A 20,403-nucleotide genomic window follows, 5' to 3' on the forward strand; every position below is an offset into this window, starting at 1 on the left:
CTCTCTCTCTCTCTCTCTCTCTCTCTCTCTCTCTCTCTCTCTCTCTCTCTCACTGTGGTTTAAACCCAGGGCCTCTCCTGCTTAGCAAGAGCTGTGCCACTGAGCTATTTAGCCCCACACCCTTTTCTGAACTTTATTTTAAGCCATTCTCACACAGGCTTGTCTTGGACTTTTGCTCCTTTTGCCCTCGCCTCCTGAGTAGCTGGGATTACAAGCATGTGCCTCCAGGCTCTTTTCTATACAATCGCAATATTATTCCTGAACAAAATTGACAATTCTTGTCATCTAATCACACCAAAATCTGCATTCAGATTTTTTGAAAACAACCATTTATTTGTTTTATTTGAATTAGAATTCAAGCAAAGCTCATACTTTGCCTTAAATGTTTTAAGCTTTTTCAGAAAATGTATTTTGTACTGGGTCTTGCTGTGCAGTTCGGCAGCTCAGACTCAGTGTAGTGATCCTCCTACTTTAAGCTCCCCAGCACTGCGGGCTCAGCACACCCAGGGGCAAGGCAGGTGAAGCACGTGGTGCCTGGGATTCAACACGGTCCCTGCACTTGCCTAAGCAGGTGCTTAGTCTACTGAGCTATATTGCCAGCCCTTAAAAGTTTTGATTCTTCTCTCTCTTCTCCGCTCCGCTCCGCTCCGCTCCGCTCCGCTCCCCTCCCCTCCCCTCCCCTCCCCTCCCCTCTCTTCTCCTCTCCTCTCTTCTCCTCTCTTCTCCTCTCTGCTTCTTCCACACTGCACTTAGTGTGGATTTACTGGATTTAAAGGTATGGCCTACCATTATAAAACATGTCCCAGGATTGGTTTCCTACTGTTTCAAAACTAAGGGCCAGGATACAAAGAACGATGTTGCATAGAAACACATTTTAAATGATGCTATGGTTACTTTTTTTCTTGTTTCTTTTTAAACATAATTACCTACATGGATACATTTGAGAAAATGTGCCTTTTCAGAACATTTAGTTCCAAAAGGTAGAAGCATAATAAGCTTGTTTATAATGTTGCTCATTATACTCTTTTATTTCTTTTTACAGAAACACTTGAATATAGACAAGTACAAATGTGTAAAACTCATTAGAGAAAATGCAAGAAAAATCTCATGTTGTACTTTGAAATGCAAACATAACAAATAAATGGCAGGAAACAACTAATTATTCCTTCAACAACAAACTCTAGGAACAATGGTTTGAAGCAGCTAGATGATGTGCCTAGTATCCAGTTTCCTACCATTTCTTATAAACATCACCTCTCTGTTTCCTTCATGGGTAAATTTAACCTTAACCTCAGTCGGGGTGTCTCCAGTGCTGTCCTGTTTGTAGGGTAATAATCAGCTCACAGGTTTTGATCCTGTGTGGTTTAGAGGATATCTTTCAGCACACAGACATATGCATTTGTTACCCATAATGTTATTTCTGGACTGTGTACAGGGACTGATGGTGCTGTGTTGGAACACAGCTATTTATTCTGGCTTCTAGGCAATTGAAAAGCAAGGAACTGCTTAGCTCCATGGTCTTTGAACGAAGAAAACATTTACTAGAAAAGATTGAAAACAAGCGTGTTGTAAACTGAGACTAAACATAAATGTAACATCTTTCCTATTTGTATATCCAATAGAAAAGAGTAATACAGGTCCTCTCCATATATATTATATTATGAGAGTGCCAAAAAATAATGTATACACACTTCAGGAAAAGAACAACTTTTAGTATTTTAATACTTTAATACTAGATTTATTGCAACATTATGAGATTAGCACAAGTTACCCTTGGCCTCTACAATTAGAAGAGGTGCTCAAAGTAGTGGCCATCAGCTTCCAGATATTTATTAGTACAGCAAACTGCTGCTTTGGTAACCTTGGTCACTGAAATTGCTGCAATGTGTTTTCAGTTTTTTCTCTAAAGGCCAGCAGTGTAGTGAGTTTACCACAATATGTGTCATCCTCTAAGGTCACCCATGTGAGACTTAACACCTGTTACAAAAGCATGATCCTATTTTCCTGAAGTGTACATACATATTTGGGCTCTCTCACTCTGTCCATACTATATTTGACGAGGCCAGCCATGGTGGTACATGCTGTAATCCCAGCCCTCTGGGAGGATGAGGTGGGAGGATTGAAAGTTTGAGCCCAGCTTGGGCGACCAACTGACTTAGCAAGACCTTGTCTAAAAATAAAAAAATTATAGAAGGACTGGGGATGTAGTTTAGTAAAAATACCCTGGATTCAATTCCCAGTACCATAATCTGTCTATCTCCTACCTACCTGCCTCTCTCTCTCTCTCTCTCTCTCTCTCTCTCTCTCTTTCTCTCTCTCTCTCTCCCCCTGTCTCCCCACCCCTCCAACACCTTTGTTGTTGTGGTTTTTTGTTTGTTTGTTTGTTTTTTTTTTTTTGTGTGTGTGTGTGTGTGTGTGGTATTGGGGATTGAACTCAGAACCTTGCACTTGCCAGGCAAGCATTTATTCTACTGAGCTATCTCCCTAGCCCCTCTGTCTTTTTGAGGGAGGAAAAAGGAACTTGAATGCACCCATCAATCAGCTTCAACCATTACTGACTCATGGGGAGCCGAGTTTCATCTGTGTTCCCATCCACTTTTCCACCCTGACTACATTAAAGTTGATTTTAGATGTTAAACTATTTTATTCATAAATATTTTAGAGTTCATTTCTAAAAGACAGGTACTTTAAGAAGACACCAATCTGACTGGTGGCACACACCTGTAATATGAGGCTGAGGCAAGAAAACTGCTGTGAACTAAAGGCCAACCTGGAGTACATAGCAAGACCCTCTCTCCAAAACAAGACAACAACAAAAAAGATGACAATACCATTTCCATATCATACCTAAAAAATAGACAATAATAGTTTACTGTTATTACATACTCTTGAAATTTCTTGGTCTCAAAATATTTTTAGTTTTCTTAAGTTTGTATATTTGAATCAGCATCCAAATAAGATACACACATTGCAACTGACTGGCAATGTTTTTAAATTAAACATTGGATATGTTTAATCATGGTAAAATACCTAAAACTTAAAAATCGATCATCTTAAGCATTTTCAAATCTTTAGTAGTGCTAAAAACATTCACATTGTGGTACAACCATTCGTCAGCCTTTCATCTTACAAAATTGAAGCTCCTTATCCATCAAATAATGACTTTCCATTACCCGGCCCCTAAGGACCATCGTTCTACTTATGTCTATGAATTTGATTGCTCTAAGAACCTCATATAAGTACAGTTATACCCTATTCTTTTTATGACTGGCCTACTGCCCTTCACATAATGTTCTCAAGGTTTATCCTTGTGTGGCATGTGTCTGCATTTCCTTTTTAGGGTTGAATAATATTCCATTGTGTATGTACCATGCTTTGTTTTCTCATTCATCCATTAATGGGCATTTGGGAGAATTAATACCTTTATTTTAAAAAATATATTATTTATTTTTAAATATATTTAGTTGTTACAGGGTCTCACTACGCAGCTCAAACTCATAGTGATCTTCCTGTCTTCAGCCTCCCCAGCTCTGAGATTACAGGCCTATGCCACTCTGCGTGGACTCTGGCCTGCTGAGCCCACCCTGGGGGTGGGGCTATTGCTGCATGTGGTGCTGGAGATCAGACTGCAGTCCCTGAGCTTACCAAAGCTTCCCTAAATAGGTGCTTTAGGGGGTCAAATTGCGGTCCCTGCACTTACCTAAGCTTGCCTAAGCAGGCATTTTAGTCCACTGAGCTCTTACCAGCCCCAATACCTTTATGATATTGGATTTTCTAGCCCATAAATATGGTTTATAATTAGGCCACTGAATCAAAATTACTTGGAAGGTTTGTTCAAGCAGACACTACTCCTGGAATTTTGATTCACATGTGTGTGGTAGACCAGAAAACATGCAATCCTAATGATTTCCAAGTGATGCTGAAAATGCCCTTACCATATCACTTTGAAGATTTAGAAAGATTTAGTTTTCCTCAACATATGCTCCTCAGTAGAGCATATGTTTCCGTCCTATTAAGATTTATTTTAGGGGGCATGGCCCTAGCTCAGGCCTTTAAGTGGCTGCTTCCACAAAGCTCTCAGCCTCAGGTTGCTGGAGTTCGAACCTCACAACTCTCCCGCTGGCCAAAAGTGCCCTGAAGCCATTCGAGGAACAAAAAAAAAAAAAAAAAAAAAGATTTATTTTAAATAACAGATATGTAAAGGGGAAATAATGAAATATAAAATTGATCAATTTTCATTTAGTTTAGTAGATATAGTTTGTATTTTTTTTGTCAGCTGAAACCAGGAGGCGTACAGTTACACATCAGTTTATAATCTTTGTAGAAGCAAAAGATTTAAAGGCCCTGTATCTCTAGGCTTTAAGTCAAATTTTGTATATTCTACACTTGCTAAAAAAAACTCTTAAAATTTAAATTTGGGGGCTGGGGAGATGGCTCAGTAGAATAAGCACTTCCCTGGCAAGCACAAGGTCCTGAGTTCAATCCCCGGTTCTGCAAAAAATAAATAAATAAATAAATAAAATAAATTTAAATAGAAAAGTTTACTCAGATGGTATGCACATAAGAGGACACTACAGAACCCTAAAGAGGAGCCAGGAAAAGGAGATTTGGAAAAAAAAAGCTCATTGTCTCATGCTTGTGCCATCTCTTAGTTTAAATTCAGGCGAGCACCCAATCTGACAATTTGAGATTTCTTTTTTTATTTATATGTTATACAAGGAGAATCCTAAATTTTTTGGACTGCATGGGAAACACAAGGGAGGCAGGAAATGTAACAGCATTTTTCTTTCCTAGCAGTAGAATTATATCACTGATTTTTCCTAGGGATAAGGATAGAAATAGCAACCAAGAAAGTGGCTCAGTTCTACTTTCATCTCCAGTTTGCACTGAAGGGATGAGGGGAAATAGGCCTGGTTCTCTGCCCTTATGTTGTCTGCTGCAGGCAGAACTTCCAGTACTAGTCAGCTCCTCATGTCCCCCAAACTTCCCAGCAATCTGATGGAGACCATCTGTTCTCCATCATTTCCTGCATGCCTAGGACAGTGTTTGTCAGAGTACCAATTGAAGAGTCCTGATGTTATCTGATGTCCGAGATTGTTATAGGGAATCTTTGAGGTTGAAACTATTTCTCGAGAATGCTGAGACATTATTTCCCATTTTCACCCTATGTGCCTTTGAGTATAAGTGGAGTTTCCAAGAAAATACATGACAGGTGTTACTGCAATTCATAGAATGCACAAGCAGGAGAATCCCACTATTATCTATAGAGAGATTTCCTAAAATATATCACTGTCCTTATTTAAATATTTTACTTTGAAAAGTAATCATATGCCATGTTTTTTTTTGTTAGCATGTAATGGGCTTATTATTACTATTTTAAGTAAATTAATAACTATATTGGAAAATTTTCTTAATTTTAACTTATAAAGTAGTAAATATTGATAGATATACATAGCCAAGAGCTGTATGGAACCCTCAGTAATGTTTAAGGTTGTAAAGAGATTTACAATGAAGATTTTGAGAACTGCCTGCCCAGGACTGTTCAAGTCTCTCTGGGGCATATACTGATTACCTCGAAGTCATCCAGTTGCTACCCACTTCCACCAAATCCTGTAATCACTTCTTGTTTCAACCAGTCTTTATTACTGGGAGACAGTCTTGTTAGAATGGTTAAGAATTATGCACAAGGGGGCTGGGGAGGTAGCTCAGTAGAATAAGCGCTTGCCTGGCAAGCACAAGGGCCTGAGTTCAATCCCTGGTTACACACACACACACATACACACACACACACACACACACACACACACACCAATTATGCACAAGGAATTGAAGTTCAAATTCTGTCTTACCCACTTACTAGTTTTATAACTGAGCAATTTACTTTGCCCCTCAAGAGTCGCAGATTTCTTATGTGTAAAAGGGTTATGTAGTAGCAATTAACATAGATTTGTGAGAATTAAGTGAAAAAGCATGTCTGTAGGAGATGATTGCTTGTGATGATCTAATATAAGAACTGAAAAGATAAAGTGAATGCCACATGTTTAACTTCTTGGAAAAAGAGAAATGAGAATCCTATGGTTAGACAACATTTGGTTTAAAAGGTAAAGTGAGTGAGAAATAACTTCATATATGTCAGCCCAGTCTTGCCAGAAAAATGTTTTGACTTTTCGCAATTTAATGTCAGATCTTCTTTCTTTTCTTTCTTTCTTTCTTTCTTTCTTTCTTTCTTTCTTTCTTTCTTTCTTTCTTTCTTTCTTTTTATTTTTGGTGGAACTGGGGATCGAACTCAGGTCCTTGAGCTTGCCAGGGAAGCGCTTATTCCACTGAGCCATCTCCCCAGCCCCTTATTTCCTTATTTTTGTTTGTTTGTTTTGTTTTGTTTTTTGCCATACCAGGGATTGAACACAGGACCCTGCACTTGCCAGGCAGGCATTTATTCTACTGAGCTATCTCCCCGGCCCTAGTACAGGATCTACAGGGTCTCACTACACAAATCAGACTCATAGTGATCCTTCTGTTTTCAGCCTTTAATCCACGGAGCTATCTGGCCAGCTCCGTGTGTTTAATGAGATCTCTACTACTAAAAGGTGGCTTTGGAGTGGAGGAGTTGAAGGCAGTCATTTTTCTGATGATGGGCACACAATAAGGGCTGTAGGGGCATGGCTGCCACACTTCACATCATTGTTGTACCCATGATGTTTTCAAACCCACCCTAATCTCTGACAAGGGACAGGCTAGGCCACAGAAAATGCAGCCCAGTTTCTGCATTGGCAGCCACAGCCATCCTGAAGCAGAACATTTGTGCTGTGAGCATTTGCTACCAGAAGTGGAATGTGAGAAAGATGTTGATCTCCTTTCTCAACTATGGGTACTATCCAAGTATCCAGTAAGTAGGTTGCTTTTCTCTACAAAATGCTGGTGTTAATGTGCTTAGCTTGCTAGAACCTAGGGAGTGGAGCACAGAGAAGTAAAATGCTTTTAGTCAATTCTTATTTTGGCACAGAAGTAGTCTGTTGTACCTGCCTCCTCTGTTTCTTGGATGATAGGCTGAAGTTTCCACTTGCTTCTGTTTGTATCTGTCTGCCTTTTTTTTTTCTCTGCCAGAGGTTGCTTCTTTCTAGATTTACATTATTTTCCAGCTCTTATGTGTCTTGTAGTTAAAATGTTAGAGAATCTAATAGCATGTATCACTATGCTTCATGCAGGAAAACTTGGATGGTGAACAAATAAAAGACTTGTCCATAGGTCCTGTAGTTCTACATGAGGTTGATTGCCTGACCTGTCAACAGCCAAACCACATATTGGGGCCTAAACAGTTTGTTAGTCCCAAAGATTCCATTATTTAGCCATGCCAAAGTCTTACGTTTAATCAGTCCTCTTTCTGACTGAGAAGATCATTAGTTTTCTGTGAATGTGAGCAGATCATCTGAAGCAGTCTAATACATGCCTTTGCCTGGATTTTTGCAATCCATCAGAATTGGTGGACAGTCTGCAGTTTCATTTACCAGGTTGCTTCTATCTATATTGTAGTGATCTGCCTGTTTACAGCCTCCCAAGAGCTGGGATTATAGGCTCGCAACACCACATCCAGTCTCTGTGGGCCCCACAGGTGGGGCCAGCACGGCAGGCCTGGGTATCGAACCCCCGGCCTCTGTGCCTGGTTGCAGGAGCTTTAATCTGCTGAGCTATTTGGCTGGCCCAACACACACACTTTGTACACAATATGTAAACAGCAAAGGCAGGTTTGGTGCTCTGCTTCTTGAATTCCAGAAAAAAAATTTTCTGTTGTATTCATTTAGTGAGATCCATTGATTGTCCTCTTTTTTAATTAATTAATTAATTTTTTTTTTAGTACAGGGTAAACAGGGTCTCACTACACAGATCGGACTCGTTAGTGATCCTCCTGTTTTCATCCTCCTGAGTACTGGTATTACAGGTGGGCCACCATGCCCAGTCTGAATCAACATCTTAGTGCACCCTAGTAGATGGGGTTGGCTTTCTTTCTTTCTTTTTTTTTCTTTTTTTTTTTTTAACATCAATCAGAAAATAGTATAGAACTTCTTTAAGATTTACAAATTTCAAGAAAAAAGGTTTTACAAATTTCAACAGGCATGGTGGCATGTACCCATAAGCCCAGGATTCAGGAGGCTGAGGCCAAGGAATGTTACAAATTCCAGTTCTTCCTGGGCTACACAGTGAGTTCAAGGTCAGCCTGAACTACATAGCTAGTCTCAAAACAGCAACAAAAACAAGCAAACAAACAGCTTCTAAAAAATCGCAAATTTCTTAAAAGTCCAACTTCTTAGCTTAATTAAAAACTTCCACACTGGGCTGGGAGTATAATGCAATGGTAGAACACTTACCTACCATGCTCATGGTCCTTAGTTCAAACCCCAAACACTGCAAGATAAAACAATAATAAATACGAAGTAAAAAGCTTCACATATATAGTAGTAATTTTCCAGCGGCCCATTTTTCACTCACACTCTTATCTGACTACTTTATACATATGTCTAGAGTTTATTTTATAAAAAGATTTAAGCTGCTTGATGAGTTATGAATTTTCTGCCTTATACTCTCCACACCTGTACATAAAGGTATCTTCTCAATTTTTCCTGTTTTTCAGAAATAAAAATTAAATTTAAAAAAATGAACTAATCTTTCAAGAACAGTACTCCAGAGATAGCTCAGCAAACTAAGTGCCTGCTTAGGCAAGCTCTGGGATTGGGGTTTGATCCCCTGTACCACTTTCTGTGCTGGCCCTGCCCCTGGGGCACACTGAGCGTGGTGGTACACGCCTGTGATTCCAGTGCTGGGGAGGCTGAAAACATGAGGGCCACTATGAATCAGAGCTGCGTAGTGAGACCCTGTACCACGTACATTAAAAAAAAAAAGAAGAAAAGTACTCCACAATTGTAAAGCCCATAATTATATTTTAGATCCTACAACAAAGGAAAATGATGGCTGTAGATAAGCTAGAGCTGTTTTCTAACTTGAAGCAAAAACCATGATAATTGTGCAAACATGTGAACTGTGGAAAGCCACCTTGCTTACCAGAAAGATGATAGATTCAGAAATCATCTTAACAGAAAATTATTTTCACAAGCTGCTCTTGATTGAAAAGTTCCTGTAAAAAAAAAAAAGAAAGAAAAAGAAAAGTTCCTGTGACAGCCAGGTATGGTGGCACAGGCCTGTCTGTGATCCCAATGCTGGGAGGCTGAGACAGGAGGCTCTTAAAATTCAATCCCATTCTGGGCAACTCAGCAATTTAATATGATTTTTATTTTTTTACATCAAAGTAGAAAAATAAAAATGGATGAGGGTATAGTTCAGTGTAAAGGGCCTGGTTTCAATTCCCAGTCCTGCAAAAAGAAAAGAAAAATGAAAAACAAAACAAAACAGCTATGGCTTAAAAATCCTGTGATGGTCCACATTTTAGTCATACATATATAACACTTTTTTGTTATTAAATTCTCCTAAAAACCCAATAAGCAGGACTCAGAATACAAATATGTAGGATTAATTTAATGTGAATCAGGGAAAAGCTTCTTGACTTGAAACTAAGGATTCATGAGTTGTGGGGAAAGGAAAGTGCAGACAGCAAAGGAGTACTGTCACCAACAGGAGCACCAAGTATGTCTGTGGAACTGAGTGGATAGGCCACCTAAGGTATTCTCAGGCTGACATGTGAGGTGACCCCAAAGCTCTAAAAAGAAGGATTTGTGTGGTGGCTGTGAATCTGGGACAGCAGAGTCCCCTATGTAACAGTGTAAGCTGGAAACAAATGGCCTGAACCTAAGGTAGTGCCCCAGTTTCTCTGACTCAGCCTAGTAGTGGAATGAAGTCCTGTGTACTCTAGAGGCTATAAGGAAGTTGCAAGGACAGCTTGAAACTCCAGAGGACTCTTTAAACTAGGATTGTGGAGACGTGACGTGCAGCAGTCATAGGCAAGTTGGTGCGAAAGCAAAGGATGGGATATTGGACAGCTGAGGAGGTAACATCCTCCAGGGCCAGTAGCCCGGGCCCCAGGGCTCTGACACTGCTCGAATCAGATCTATCCCTCTGGTTATTTATTGACTAAACTTGGCTTTTTACCACGTGCAAGTGTCAAGGTTTTAAAGAGAAAAAAATAGAAGCAACGTTATTGTTTCTTATACAACTGGATTTCTGCATTTGAAGCCATTACATAAACCTCTTTCAGAAGGCCAATGTCCCCATGCACATATACATCACTGTAGGATGTGAACAAAGCATTTTTCTTTATCAATAACATTCCCAACCCAGTTCTGTTGTTATCAAAAAGCAAGTCTGACTGAAGGAAAAATGAACAAGGAAATGGCCAATGAATGCTCACTATTGCTTTTGTTTTTATTATGATTTTCATACAGAATTCATGGGAGTTCCTTTTTTCTACCGTATTCATTGTAAATACCTTATCCTAAGTTACTGAATCTGGAATTTTATCCAAAGTAGGGAAAAAAGAATGATAAACTTAAAATCACAACCCTAGCTGGATGTGAAGATGCATACCTATAATCTTGATACTTTTGGGGAAGCTGAGGCAAGAAAATTATAGCCTGAGGAGCTTAGTGATTTAGCAAGACACTTTCATAAAATAAAACATAAGCAAAGGGCTGTAGATATAGATCAGTGTCGCTCAGTGCTGCAACATAAAATCACAACCCAGACAGCATTTTTGGCTTTGCTAACTAGTTGACGGGTGACCTTGAGCAACCTCTTAACTTCAAATCTAAATCTCTTAAATTATAAAAAAGTAACAAAATATACCACCTTGAATTATACAGAGAACTAAACCATGTACCGGAAGAGCATTGTAAGTGCTTAAAAAGCTGCACTGCATGAAGTGTTAATCTTATGGAGGAGAAGACAATGGAAAAGAAATTATGTAGGTGTGAAGGACACCTGGAGTCTAACTACAGACAGCTCAACACAAGAATATTAGGCATGCTGCTAAGAGTGGTTCAGAAGAGGAAAAAAGAAATCATTTGGGCACTAGAGGCAAACCCAAATGACCTGTCTTGATTGAACTCTGCTTTTCCATTATTCTCTTGCTCATTGATCTCTGAGATCTTAGAATTGATATAAGGTATATTGCCCTGCCCTTATAGTTCCTGAATAGACAATCATTTCCAAATGCCTTCAATGTAAGAAATTAACAATAATTAGGGAGTTATAAATAAATAGCTAGATCTTTTAATTATTAGATACTCATCTTAGTTAATCCTTACTGTGAAAGAGCTTGGCTCCTGGTGCCTGTTGCTTTGTGACATCTCTGCAAGATCAGCATATCTGTGAGAAAATCTTTGTCTGTGTTATTTGAAACCTGAGAATTAGGAAGTTGGCTTTGAATGAAGCATACATTAAAGTTAGAAATAACAACAGTCTAAGGGGTTGGCGAGATAACTCAGCTGACTAAAGCGCCTGCTTAGGCAAGTTTAGGCAAGCACAGGGACAGCAGTTTGATCCCAGTTTGATCCCTGGCATCATATGCCTTGCCAGCCCTTCCCCCAGGGCAGGCTGAGCTGTCCAGAGTCTGGGCGTAGTGGCACACACCTATAATCCCAGTGCTAGGGAGGCTGAAAGCAGGAGGATCACTACGAATTCAAGCTGTGTAGTGAGACTCTATAACAACCACATACACTAGGAAGAAAGAAAGAACACGAACAAGCAAGAAAGAAAGAAATAACAGTCTTAAACTTAGTGTAGTATTAGAAATTCTCCAGTTGTAAAATGAGATGAAAAAAGTCCATTCCTCAGAATTCTTGTGAAGTCATACTTGGCTGGATTATTTTGTTATGTAATTTGGGATCGTAACAATTATAATCCCAACTACATGTTCATGTTGCCCATGGTAATCACTAGGCTGTGCTCTTAGGAGGGTGGTAGCCTTATTATCTAAACCCCTCTAGATGTCACCCATGTACCCAGCCACTTGAGTCCTGGTGCAGCTGCACCCAACTGCCTGTGCTTCAGGAACAATCCAAGCGCACAACTCCCAGCTCCTGTTGCCACCTTAGCAGAGCATGCTAGGACCCACTGTAGCTACATGCAGCTGTTTCACAACAAGCCTTAGTCATTGCTGTGTGGCCATCCTGCTGCTGCCACGCGACTACTCCTGCTTCCCCAGTCTCATGCTTCCCTTCACCTCACCCTACCTAAGCTCCTGGCAGACTATCATTTGTAGTTACTGCCAGAAGTCTTCCTTGGAACTCTAAATTCAGCTCGCTTTCTTTCTTTCTTTCTTTCTTTCTTTCTTTCTTTCTTTCTTTCTTTCTTTCTTTCTTTCTTTGTGCTGGGTTCACACCATTTTACCTAACAATTGAAAAATTTGATTGGTTTAGGATTATTAATTTAAGGGTAGAAGCCAAGCAAGGATAAATATTTGCATGATAGCAAGGAAGCATGTTAAGTAGCAGAGAAAGAAAAATCTTGTGGAAAACTCCAGAGCCATCAAAGCAGGGCAGGATTAAGGAAGGATTATAAAAGACAGAGACCCCCTAGGTGTGGGTAGCCAAGTATGGATTCTGAAGAATGTATATATTAAAGTAGACTGTCGCAAATGTCTCATTTTGAAAAATTTCAGACCTTTAGAGAAGAATAGTGTAATAAATACTTGTATTCCTTTATATATAGTACAGAGAAGAAAGGAGGGAGGAGGGGGGAGAAGAAGATAGAGGAAGAGAGACAGAATACATTTGCATGAATATGTGTGAATATATATTTGTGTATGGATAGAAAGATAAAGCTACAGAAAAACATGCACATGTATATATTTCCAAAGTTTGAGAGTTGGGTGTTGCCATCGTGACACTTAACTGCTAATACTTCAGCATGTGTCTCTTAAGAGAAAGACCATTCTTCTATAGGACCACAATATAATTATACCATGTAGGATATAAATGAGCTATAATACAATATGTAATATCCAGCCCATGTCCAAATTTCCCCAGTGTTCCAGTAAGAGCCTTGTAATTCTCCAGCTTAAAAGAAATTAAAACACATTTTCCAGGTTCGACATAGAGGCCTTCTCTATTTTTCCTACTAAATCATAAAAAGCAGCTAGACTTCCTATTAACATTTTTATGCCTGTAAAAGAAATTTCACATGTTCCCATCCAGATAGATAGGTACTAAAATAGAAATAACCAGAGCTGGCAGAAGAAGGTCTGGGCAGTACTGCTTAAAGCAACTATTGGGAGATAAAAGCACCTATTCTGTTCCTGGGATGCTGGTCTACTCCTTTTGGCCTCTCTCAGTCTTCATATGTAGTAAGTCTCTTGTTGTGCCTGTTAGTTCTTACTATTAAATCATATGAGCCTTTTTACCAAGATGGCAAAGAAGGAAGCCCCTGCCCGCCCCCCCAAAGCTGAAGCCAAAGCAAAAGCTTTGGAGACCAAGAAGGCTGTGTTGAAAGGCATCCACAGCCACAAAAAGAAGAAGATGTGAACATCACCCACCTTCCGCCATCCCAAGACACTGCAGCTCCAGAGGCAGCCCAGATACCCTCGGCAGAGCACCCCCAGGAGACACAAACTTGACCACTATGCCATCATCAAATTCCCCTGACCATAGAGTCAGCCATGAAGAAGACTGAGGACAACAACACACCCATGTTCATTGTGGACGCCAAAGCCAATAAAGCGCCAAATCAAACAAGCTATAAAGAAGCTCTATAACATCAATGTTGCCAAGGTCAATACCCTAATCAGGCCTGATGGAGAGAAGAAGGCATATGTTCGACTGGCTACTGATTATGATGCATTGGATGCTGCCAACAAAATTGGGATCATCTAAACTGAGTCCAGCTGGCTAGTTCTAAATACATACTTTTTTCCCCATTTAAAAAAAATAAATCATGAATATCTTGCTTTCATAGTCTTTTCTTAAAAACAGATTTTAAAATTTGCAGAGAAGTTGAGACCACAGTACATTATGTATATATCTCCCTAATTCCTGCCCTTCCAGTTTCTATTACTAACACCTTACATTAGTGTAGTAATTAATACATTATTGTTAACTAATGTCTATGCTCTACAAGGTCTACAGGATCTCACTGCATGGATCAGACTCTTAGTGATTCTCCTGTTTACAGCCTCCCCAATTCTGGGATTACAGGTGCGCACCACCACACCCAGTCTCAATTGCCATCTCAGTGGAGCCAGCAAGGCAAGCCCGGGGATTGAACTCCTGGCCCCTGTGTCTGCCTAAGCAGGCCCTTTAATCTGCCGAGCTATTTTACTGGTTGCAAATTTTCTTAGTTTTTACCTAATGTCCTTTTTCTCTTCCAAGATCCTATCTACCTATGGTACCAAATTACATTTCATTGTTGTTCTCCTCAGGCTCCTTAAACTTTGATAGTTTCTCAGATTTTTCTTTTTAACATCCTTGAAGTTTTAAGCTTGTAGATCATTTGATAATTCAATTTTTATGTATTATTTGACAGAGCATTCCAGTAAATATTACTTTGAAGTATTATCTCTAGTAAGAATCAAATCCTGTTTGAGGTAGTGTGGTGGTAAGATTGATAAAATTAGCTTTGGAACTTTGAGCAGGCTTGGTTGTGTATTATATGTATATATATATATATATATATATATATATATATAGAGAGAGAGAGAGAGAGAGAGAGAGAGAGAGAGAGAGTAACATTCATCGAAGAAATGATTTTCTTTTGGTGGATTGAATCAGTGAAGTTTGAGGCAAAGTTTGAGGCAACAAGGCCTATTAAGAGGGCAGAACTGATCAGAGGGTGGTTTTCTCTCAGGAACTTTATGGTCTTCCAGATCCCATGTGGCAGCAGGGAATCTATGCTTTTTGCTTCATCTTTGGGAGAAAGATAAAGTATCTGAGGACAATGTGGCTTGAGAAATTCTATACTTATTTAGCAAACTGTTCCCTTCTACTTTGATTTTTGTTTCTTATTTTTAAAAATTTGAGTATAATTTACATATAGTAATTAATATCACTCATAAATGTTCTGCTTAGAAGTTTAAACAAAGGCATGTACCCATGTGACCAATAGGGGCCTGCCCCTTAGCTCAGTTGTTTAATTGGCTGCTTCAACAAAGGAGTTAGCCTCAGGTTGCTGTGGTTCAATCCCCACAACTCCAGCCAGCCAAACATGCCCTGAAGGCATTCTGAGCCAGCCCCCCCCCAAAAAAAATAAAATCCTTCTGCCATGTGACCAATGCCTCCAGACATAGATATGTTCTTCATGGTAGAAAGTTATTTCATGCCCTTAGATGCTTCGATTCCAAAAGAAGACAATGGCCCAATTTTTTCCCCGAGAACTTTGCCTGTAATAAAACTTCATATTAATGAATTTACACATTTAGTACTCTCTGTATCCAGTTTTCTTAGCTTAGCATAAGGTTTTTGAGATTCATTCAAAAATTTTTGCGAAAATTAAAGTTTTATTTCATTTTTACTGCTGAGCAGTGTTCTTTACTTTGTGTGTGTGTGTGTGTGTGTGTGTGTGTGTGTGTGTGTTTATGTGTGTATTTTAGAGAAGGGTCTACAGTGTGTTCAGGGTCTCACCACTAGATGGGAGTTGTAGTGATCCGCCTGTGTGCAGCTTCCCAAGAGCTGGGGTTAAAGGCATGCACCACCATGCCCAGTCTCAGTTGCTTCCACTCAGCAGGAAGGGCCGGAATCGCAGGCCTGGGGATCTAAACCCCAGCCCCTGCATCTGCTTCCAGGAGCTTTCATCCACTGAGTTATTTGGTTGGCCTTAGTGTTTTTTACTTTATATTAATAAACTACAATTTCTTATCTATTCTTATATTGATGTATTATTTTCCTGATTGGTAGTGATTAATAAGTTGTTGTGTTCTTGTATAGTTCTTCTTTAAGGACTTATTTTCTACTGTCTTGTGTATAGAATTCCTGGATCATAGGCTGAGGAGATAGCTTGGCAGTCTAAGAGCTTGCCTGACAAGTGCAAGGACCCAGGTTTGATTCCCAGTACCACATGCCTTGCCAGCCCCATGCCAAGCTGTCCACAGAAACCAGGCACAGTGCAGCATGCCTGTAATCCCAGAACTAGGTAGGCTGAGACAGGAGGATCACTACAATGAGCTGCGGAGTGAGACCCTGTACCAAATAAATAAATAAATAAATAAATAAATAAATAAATAAATACAGTTAAACAGGGCTGGCCAGATAGCTCAGCGGACTAAAGCGCCTGCTTAGGCAGAGTGCAGCAGCCAGGCTTCGATCACCCAGTGTGCCAGTGCCGGCCCTACCCCCCGGGCACGCTGAGACAGCGATTGAGACTGGGCGTGGTAGTGTGTGCCTGTAATCCCAGTCTTGGGAGGCTGAAAACAGGAGGATCACTACGAGTCCAATCTGTGTAGTTCAACCCTGTAAGACCCTGTAGACCCTGTAATAAATACAAAAAAAAAAAAAAAAAGTTAAGCCATTTTTCAGAGTGATCAGATCACTTAATTAGGTATTTCTAGCTGTGTGAAATATTACCACAAACAGCTAAAACAACACGTACTTATTGTCTCATAGTTTTTATAAGTCTGAGCATCATTTAGTAGAAACTTTGCAAGGTTACAATCAAGATTTCAGTCAGTACTGGAGTTCTTATATAACAGCTTAACTGGGAAAGGATCTACTGAAAACAGGAGGATCACTACAAATCCGATCTGTGTAGTGAGACCCTGTAGACCCTTTACTAAATATATAAAAGAAAAAGAATGATACCACCTGCTGCATTTATGTAGGAAGATACTATATGCTGCAGGACAGTTTCTTTTAAGTATAGAGTTATTTGCTGTTGTGTGCCATGGTTTCATTTTTGCAGTTGGCAGACAAAAGAATTGAATGTGAACTAGAACCCTTTTGTCTTTTAAATCTTTGATAGTGCTCTAAGTCTTTGCAATTCCTGTTAAAGTCTCACTTCTGATTTACTAGCTTGGTTGGGGATAATAGTGGCAATTGCAGAGGCCTCTACTTGGCCCAGCTACATAATGGATCTTGCTCTATAGGTCAAGAAGATAATGTGGGAGCTCTGTAAGACAAGATGATCTATCTTACACTACATTCAGTGATTTAACTATAGATATTCATGGGCCCATTATAAGAGTAGTGCCAAAATTCCACTGGTCCTCCTAACTAGAGAACATGATATATCTTTGTTGGTTAAGACCCTGTATCTAAGCATTTCTTTATACTCTAGGTATTTTCTCTCCCCAGTGCATTTGTCTTTTTCTGACAAATAGTGAGCAGTCGTTTACAAGATGCCATCTTTCGGAAGTAGACATTACATGGTTGACAGACAAGAGAAAACTCACAGGGAGCTGGAGCTGGAGCTAGAGGTGATACTTCTGCCAGCCAGAGGGTTCTGCACACGGATGGATTAGAATTGGCTCCTGTCAGCTTGTAGGAGGCAATTATGTGCATTTCTTTTCAACTCTGTATTTAGTGACATTATGTTGGTAGCTTGAAATTGACCAAAGTAGATGTGTTTGCATCACAGAAACTGACCAATGCTAAAAATGCCCTTTCCGACATGCTTCTCTGAGGACTGAGGGTTACATTTTTTTTTAAGCACATCGCAAGAGGAAACTTAGTGATTCCATATTCTCATGCTTGCACATTCAAATGTCCCATGTGAGGTCAGGGGGCAACACTCTCATTCTCCTTCAAAGACCAGATACATACCTAGGAAAACTCATATCTTTTTTAAAAATGTATTTAGTACAGGGTCTACAGGGTCTCACTATGTAGATCAGACTCATAGAGATCCTCCTGTTTTCAGCCTCCCAAGTGCTGGGATTATAAACTCGTGTCACCGCACCCAGTCTCAACTGCCCTCTCAGTGTGCCCCAGGGGTAGGGCCAGTGTGGCATGTGGTACTGGGATCAAATCATGGTCCCTGCGCTCTGCCTAAGGAGGCAGTTTAGTCCACTGAGCTATCTGGCCAGCTCTAGGAAAACTCATATCTATGCATTCAGTTTTCTTTTCAAATCTTTTGTCCTTAATCAGAATCCAGACCTGCTTTTTAGCATAAATTGGTTTTGGTGCAGAAAATCATAGTCTCATTAAAAAGTTCCAGTAGAGGTCGCTCTGACTCTCACAGTGTGCCTTACATTGACAGCTGACTGCCCTGAGACATCATTTTCTTTTGCAAGGTACACAATTCCCTCAGTAGAATCCAGCTCACTCCATAATCCTTACATTATTCCCATACTGTTCAAATATCATGGCCACCACAAGTCCCACCTTTTACAGTACTTGTATTACATCCCAATTAGCCACAGGTAGGAAGGCAGCCTTAGTAATTATGGTATCACTGTGTGGCCCTACTTACTACCCACTACCATGCCACAGGCTTTTCATACCATCCTGAATGCCTGCAGAACAATACTGGTGCCAAGTCCCTTAGTTTGCATGCTCTAGGAAAGAAATCTTGAGTAAAATTTGAAAGAAATAGGAGTGAAGACCGAAGGAAATGTCAGGGAAGGAGGAGCAAGAAATCCAGCCTTGCACCATGCACCATGTAATGATACTCTTTCTTATCATTGGTGGACTGCACACATGATGGTGTGGTTATTGGACTTGGCCATAACTGCACTGTAAATCACAGCTCCTTACAACTTTCAATAATAGTTTGAATGTGTATACAGACAGCCAATAGATTAAATTTAAACAAAATTATAGAACAAATAGATTGAACAGCCAAATAAAATAAATACTACCCAAAGTAATAAAATACATACTCTTCCCAGGCAAATACAGACAATTCTCCATGATAGATCACATTTTCAACACAAAGCAAGTCTCAATTGACTGAGAAAGATTGAAATTCACATTTAGTAGTTGTCAACATAAATAAAATAAACCAGAATTGATAACAGAAAATATGTAAAAATTGACAAATATGTAGAAATCAGAAATTAAATAATAAACTATCTTTTTTGTTGTTTTTTTGTTTTGTTTTGTTTTGTTTTGTTTTGTTTTGTTTTGTTTTGTTTTGTTTTGTAGTGCTGGGAATCAAACCCAAGACAGGACACATGCTAAGCAGGGGCTCCAACACTGAGCTCCAGCCTTCATTCCTGAACAACACACTATTGAACAATCATTGGATCAAAAGAGAAATCAAAAGGGAAATTAAAAACAATATCTCATGATAAAATGAAAGCATTTCAAAACTTATGGGACACAGTAAAAGATGTACTATGAAGGAAGTTTATAGTAATAAATAGCTACTATTCAAAGAAGATCTCAAAAGAAAAATTGAACTTCACACTAAAACTATAAAAAGAGAAAAAATTAAGTTCAAAGTTAGCAGAAGAAAGAAAATAATAAAGATTAGAACAAAAATAGGGGCTGGGGAGATGGCTCAGTAGAATAAGAGCTTGTCTGGCAAGCACAGGGTCTTCAGTTCAATCCCTGGTTCTGAAAAAAAATAAATAAATGAATAAATAAATAAGAGTACATGTAAAAGAAAAAAATGAAAGCCTCTGGAGTTGCTTTTTTTTTTTTTTTTTTTTTTTTTCAGTACTGGGGACCTTGAGTTTGTCAGGCAAGCATTTATTCTACTAAGCTATCTCCCCAGCCCTGGAGTTGCTTTTTTGATAAGAACAAAATTGATAAATCTTTAGCTAGATTAAGAAAAAACTGCAATAAATGAAATTAGAAATGAAAGAGAAGATATAAATGATGGTACAAAATTAAAATAGAATTGTCATGGTGCTATGTGGTCCTTTCAGAACTAGTGTGATGAAATCTGATATAAAAAGGGGAAAGAAGGGCTGACCAGATAGCTCAGCAGACTAAAGCACCTGGTTATGCAGAGCGCAGTGGCCAGGGTTTGTCCCCAGTGTGCAGTCCTGGCTCCGCCCTCAGGGCATGCTGAGTTGGCGATTGAGACTGGGCATGGTGGTGCGTCTATGATCCCAGCACTTGGGAGGCTGAAAACAAGAGAATCACTACGAGTAGGATCTATGTAGTGAGGCCCCATAGAGCCTGTACTAAATACATTTAAAAGGAGTGGGGAGTGGGGGAGACAAAGACTGGGTGTGGTGGCATGTACCTGTGATCCCAGTGCTTGGGAGGCTGAAAACAGGAGGATCACTACGAGTCCAATCTGTGTAGTGAGACTCTGTAGACCTGTACTAAATATATAAGAAAGGGGGGCAGGGAGGAAGGGCAATCGATATAGCTTGGAAGATAAGAAACGATTTGAGATCACTGTGACAGTGAAATAAGTCAGACACTGAAAGTTACACATTTCATGATTAATACAGTACAATAAAAATATAATATGAATAGATAAGTTGATAAAATAAAGGAAAAGTGGTAGGCAACTAAAAGGCTGACTTTTGGAGATGTGAAAAACAACTAAGGGGAGGAGGGAAGCAATGGAAAGGGG

General features: G+C 39.5%; 1 long non-coding RNA gene across 1 annotated transcript in view; it reads right to left on the reverse strand.

Annotated features, from left to right (window-relative positions):
- Nucleotides 1–11,581, reverse strand: part of LOC111817209 — a 19,719-nt gene extending 8,138 nt beyond the window's left edge. Inside the window, exons 1-2 of the long non-coding RNA XR_002821458.1 lie at nucleotides 11,571–11,581; nucleotides 2,166–2,170 (exon numbers count right to left, since the gene is read on the reverse strand). This is a non-coding gene — a long non-coding RNA (uncharacterized LOC111817209). The remainder of the gene's footprint in view (nucleotides 1–2,165; nucleotides 2,171–11,570) is intronic.
- Between the last annotated feature and the right edge of the window lie 8,822 nt (nucleotides 11,582–20,403).

Source organism: Octodon degus, unplaced genomic scaffold (genome assembly GCF_000260255.1).
Source record: "Octodon degus isolate 3935 unplaced genomic scaffold, OctDeg1.0 scaffold00051, whole genome shotgun sequence".
Classification (NCBI taxonomy): Eukaryota; Metazoa; Chordata; class Mammalia; order Rodentia; family Octodontidae; genus Octodon; species Octodon degus.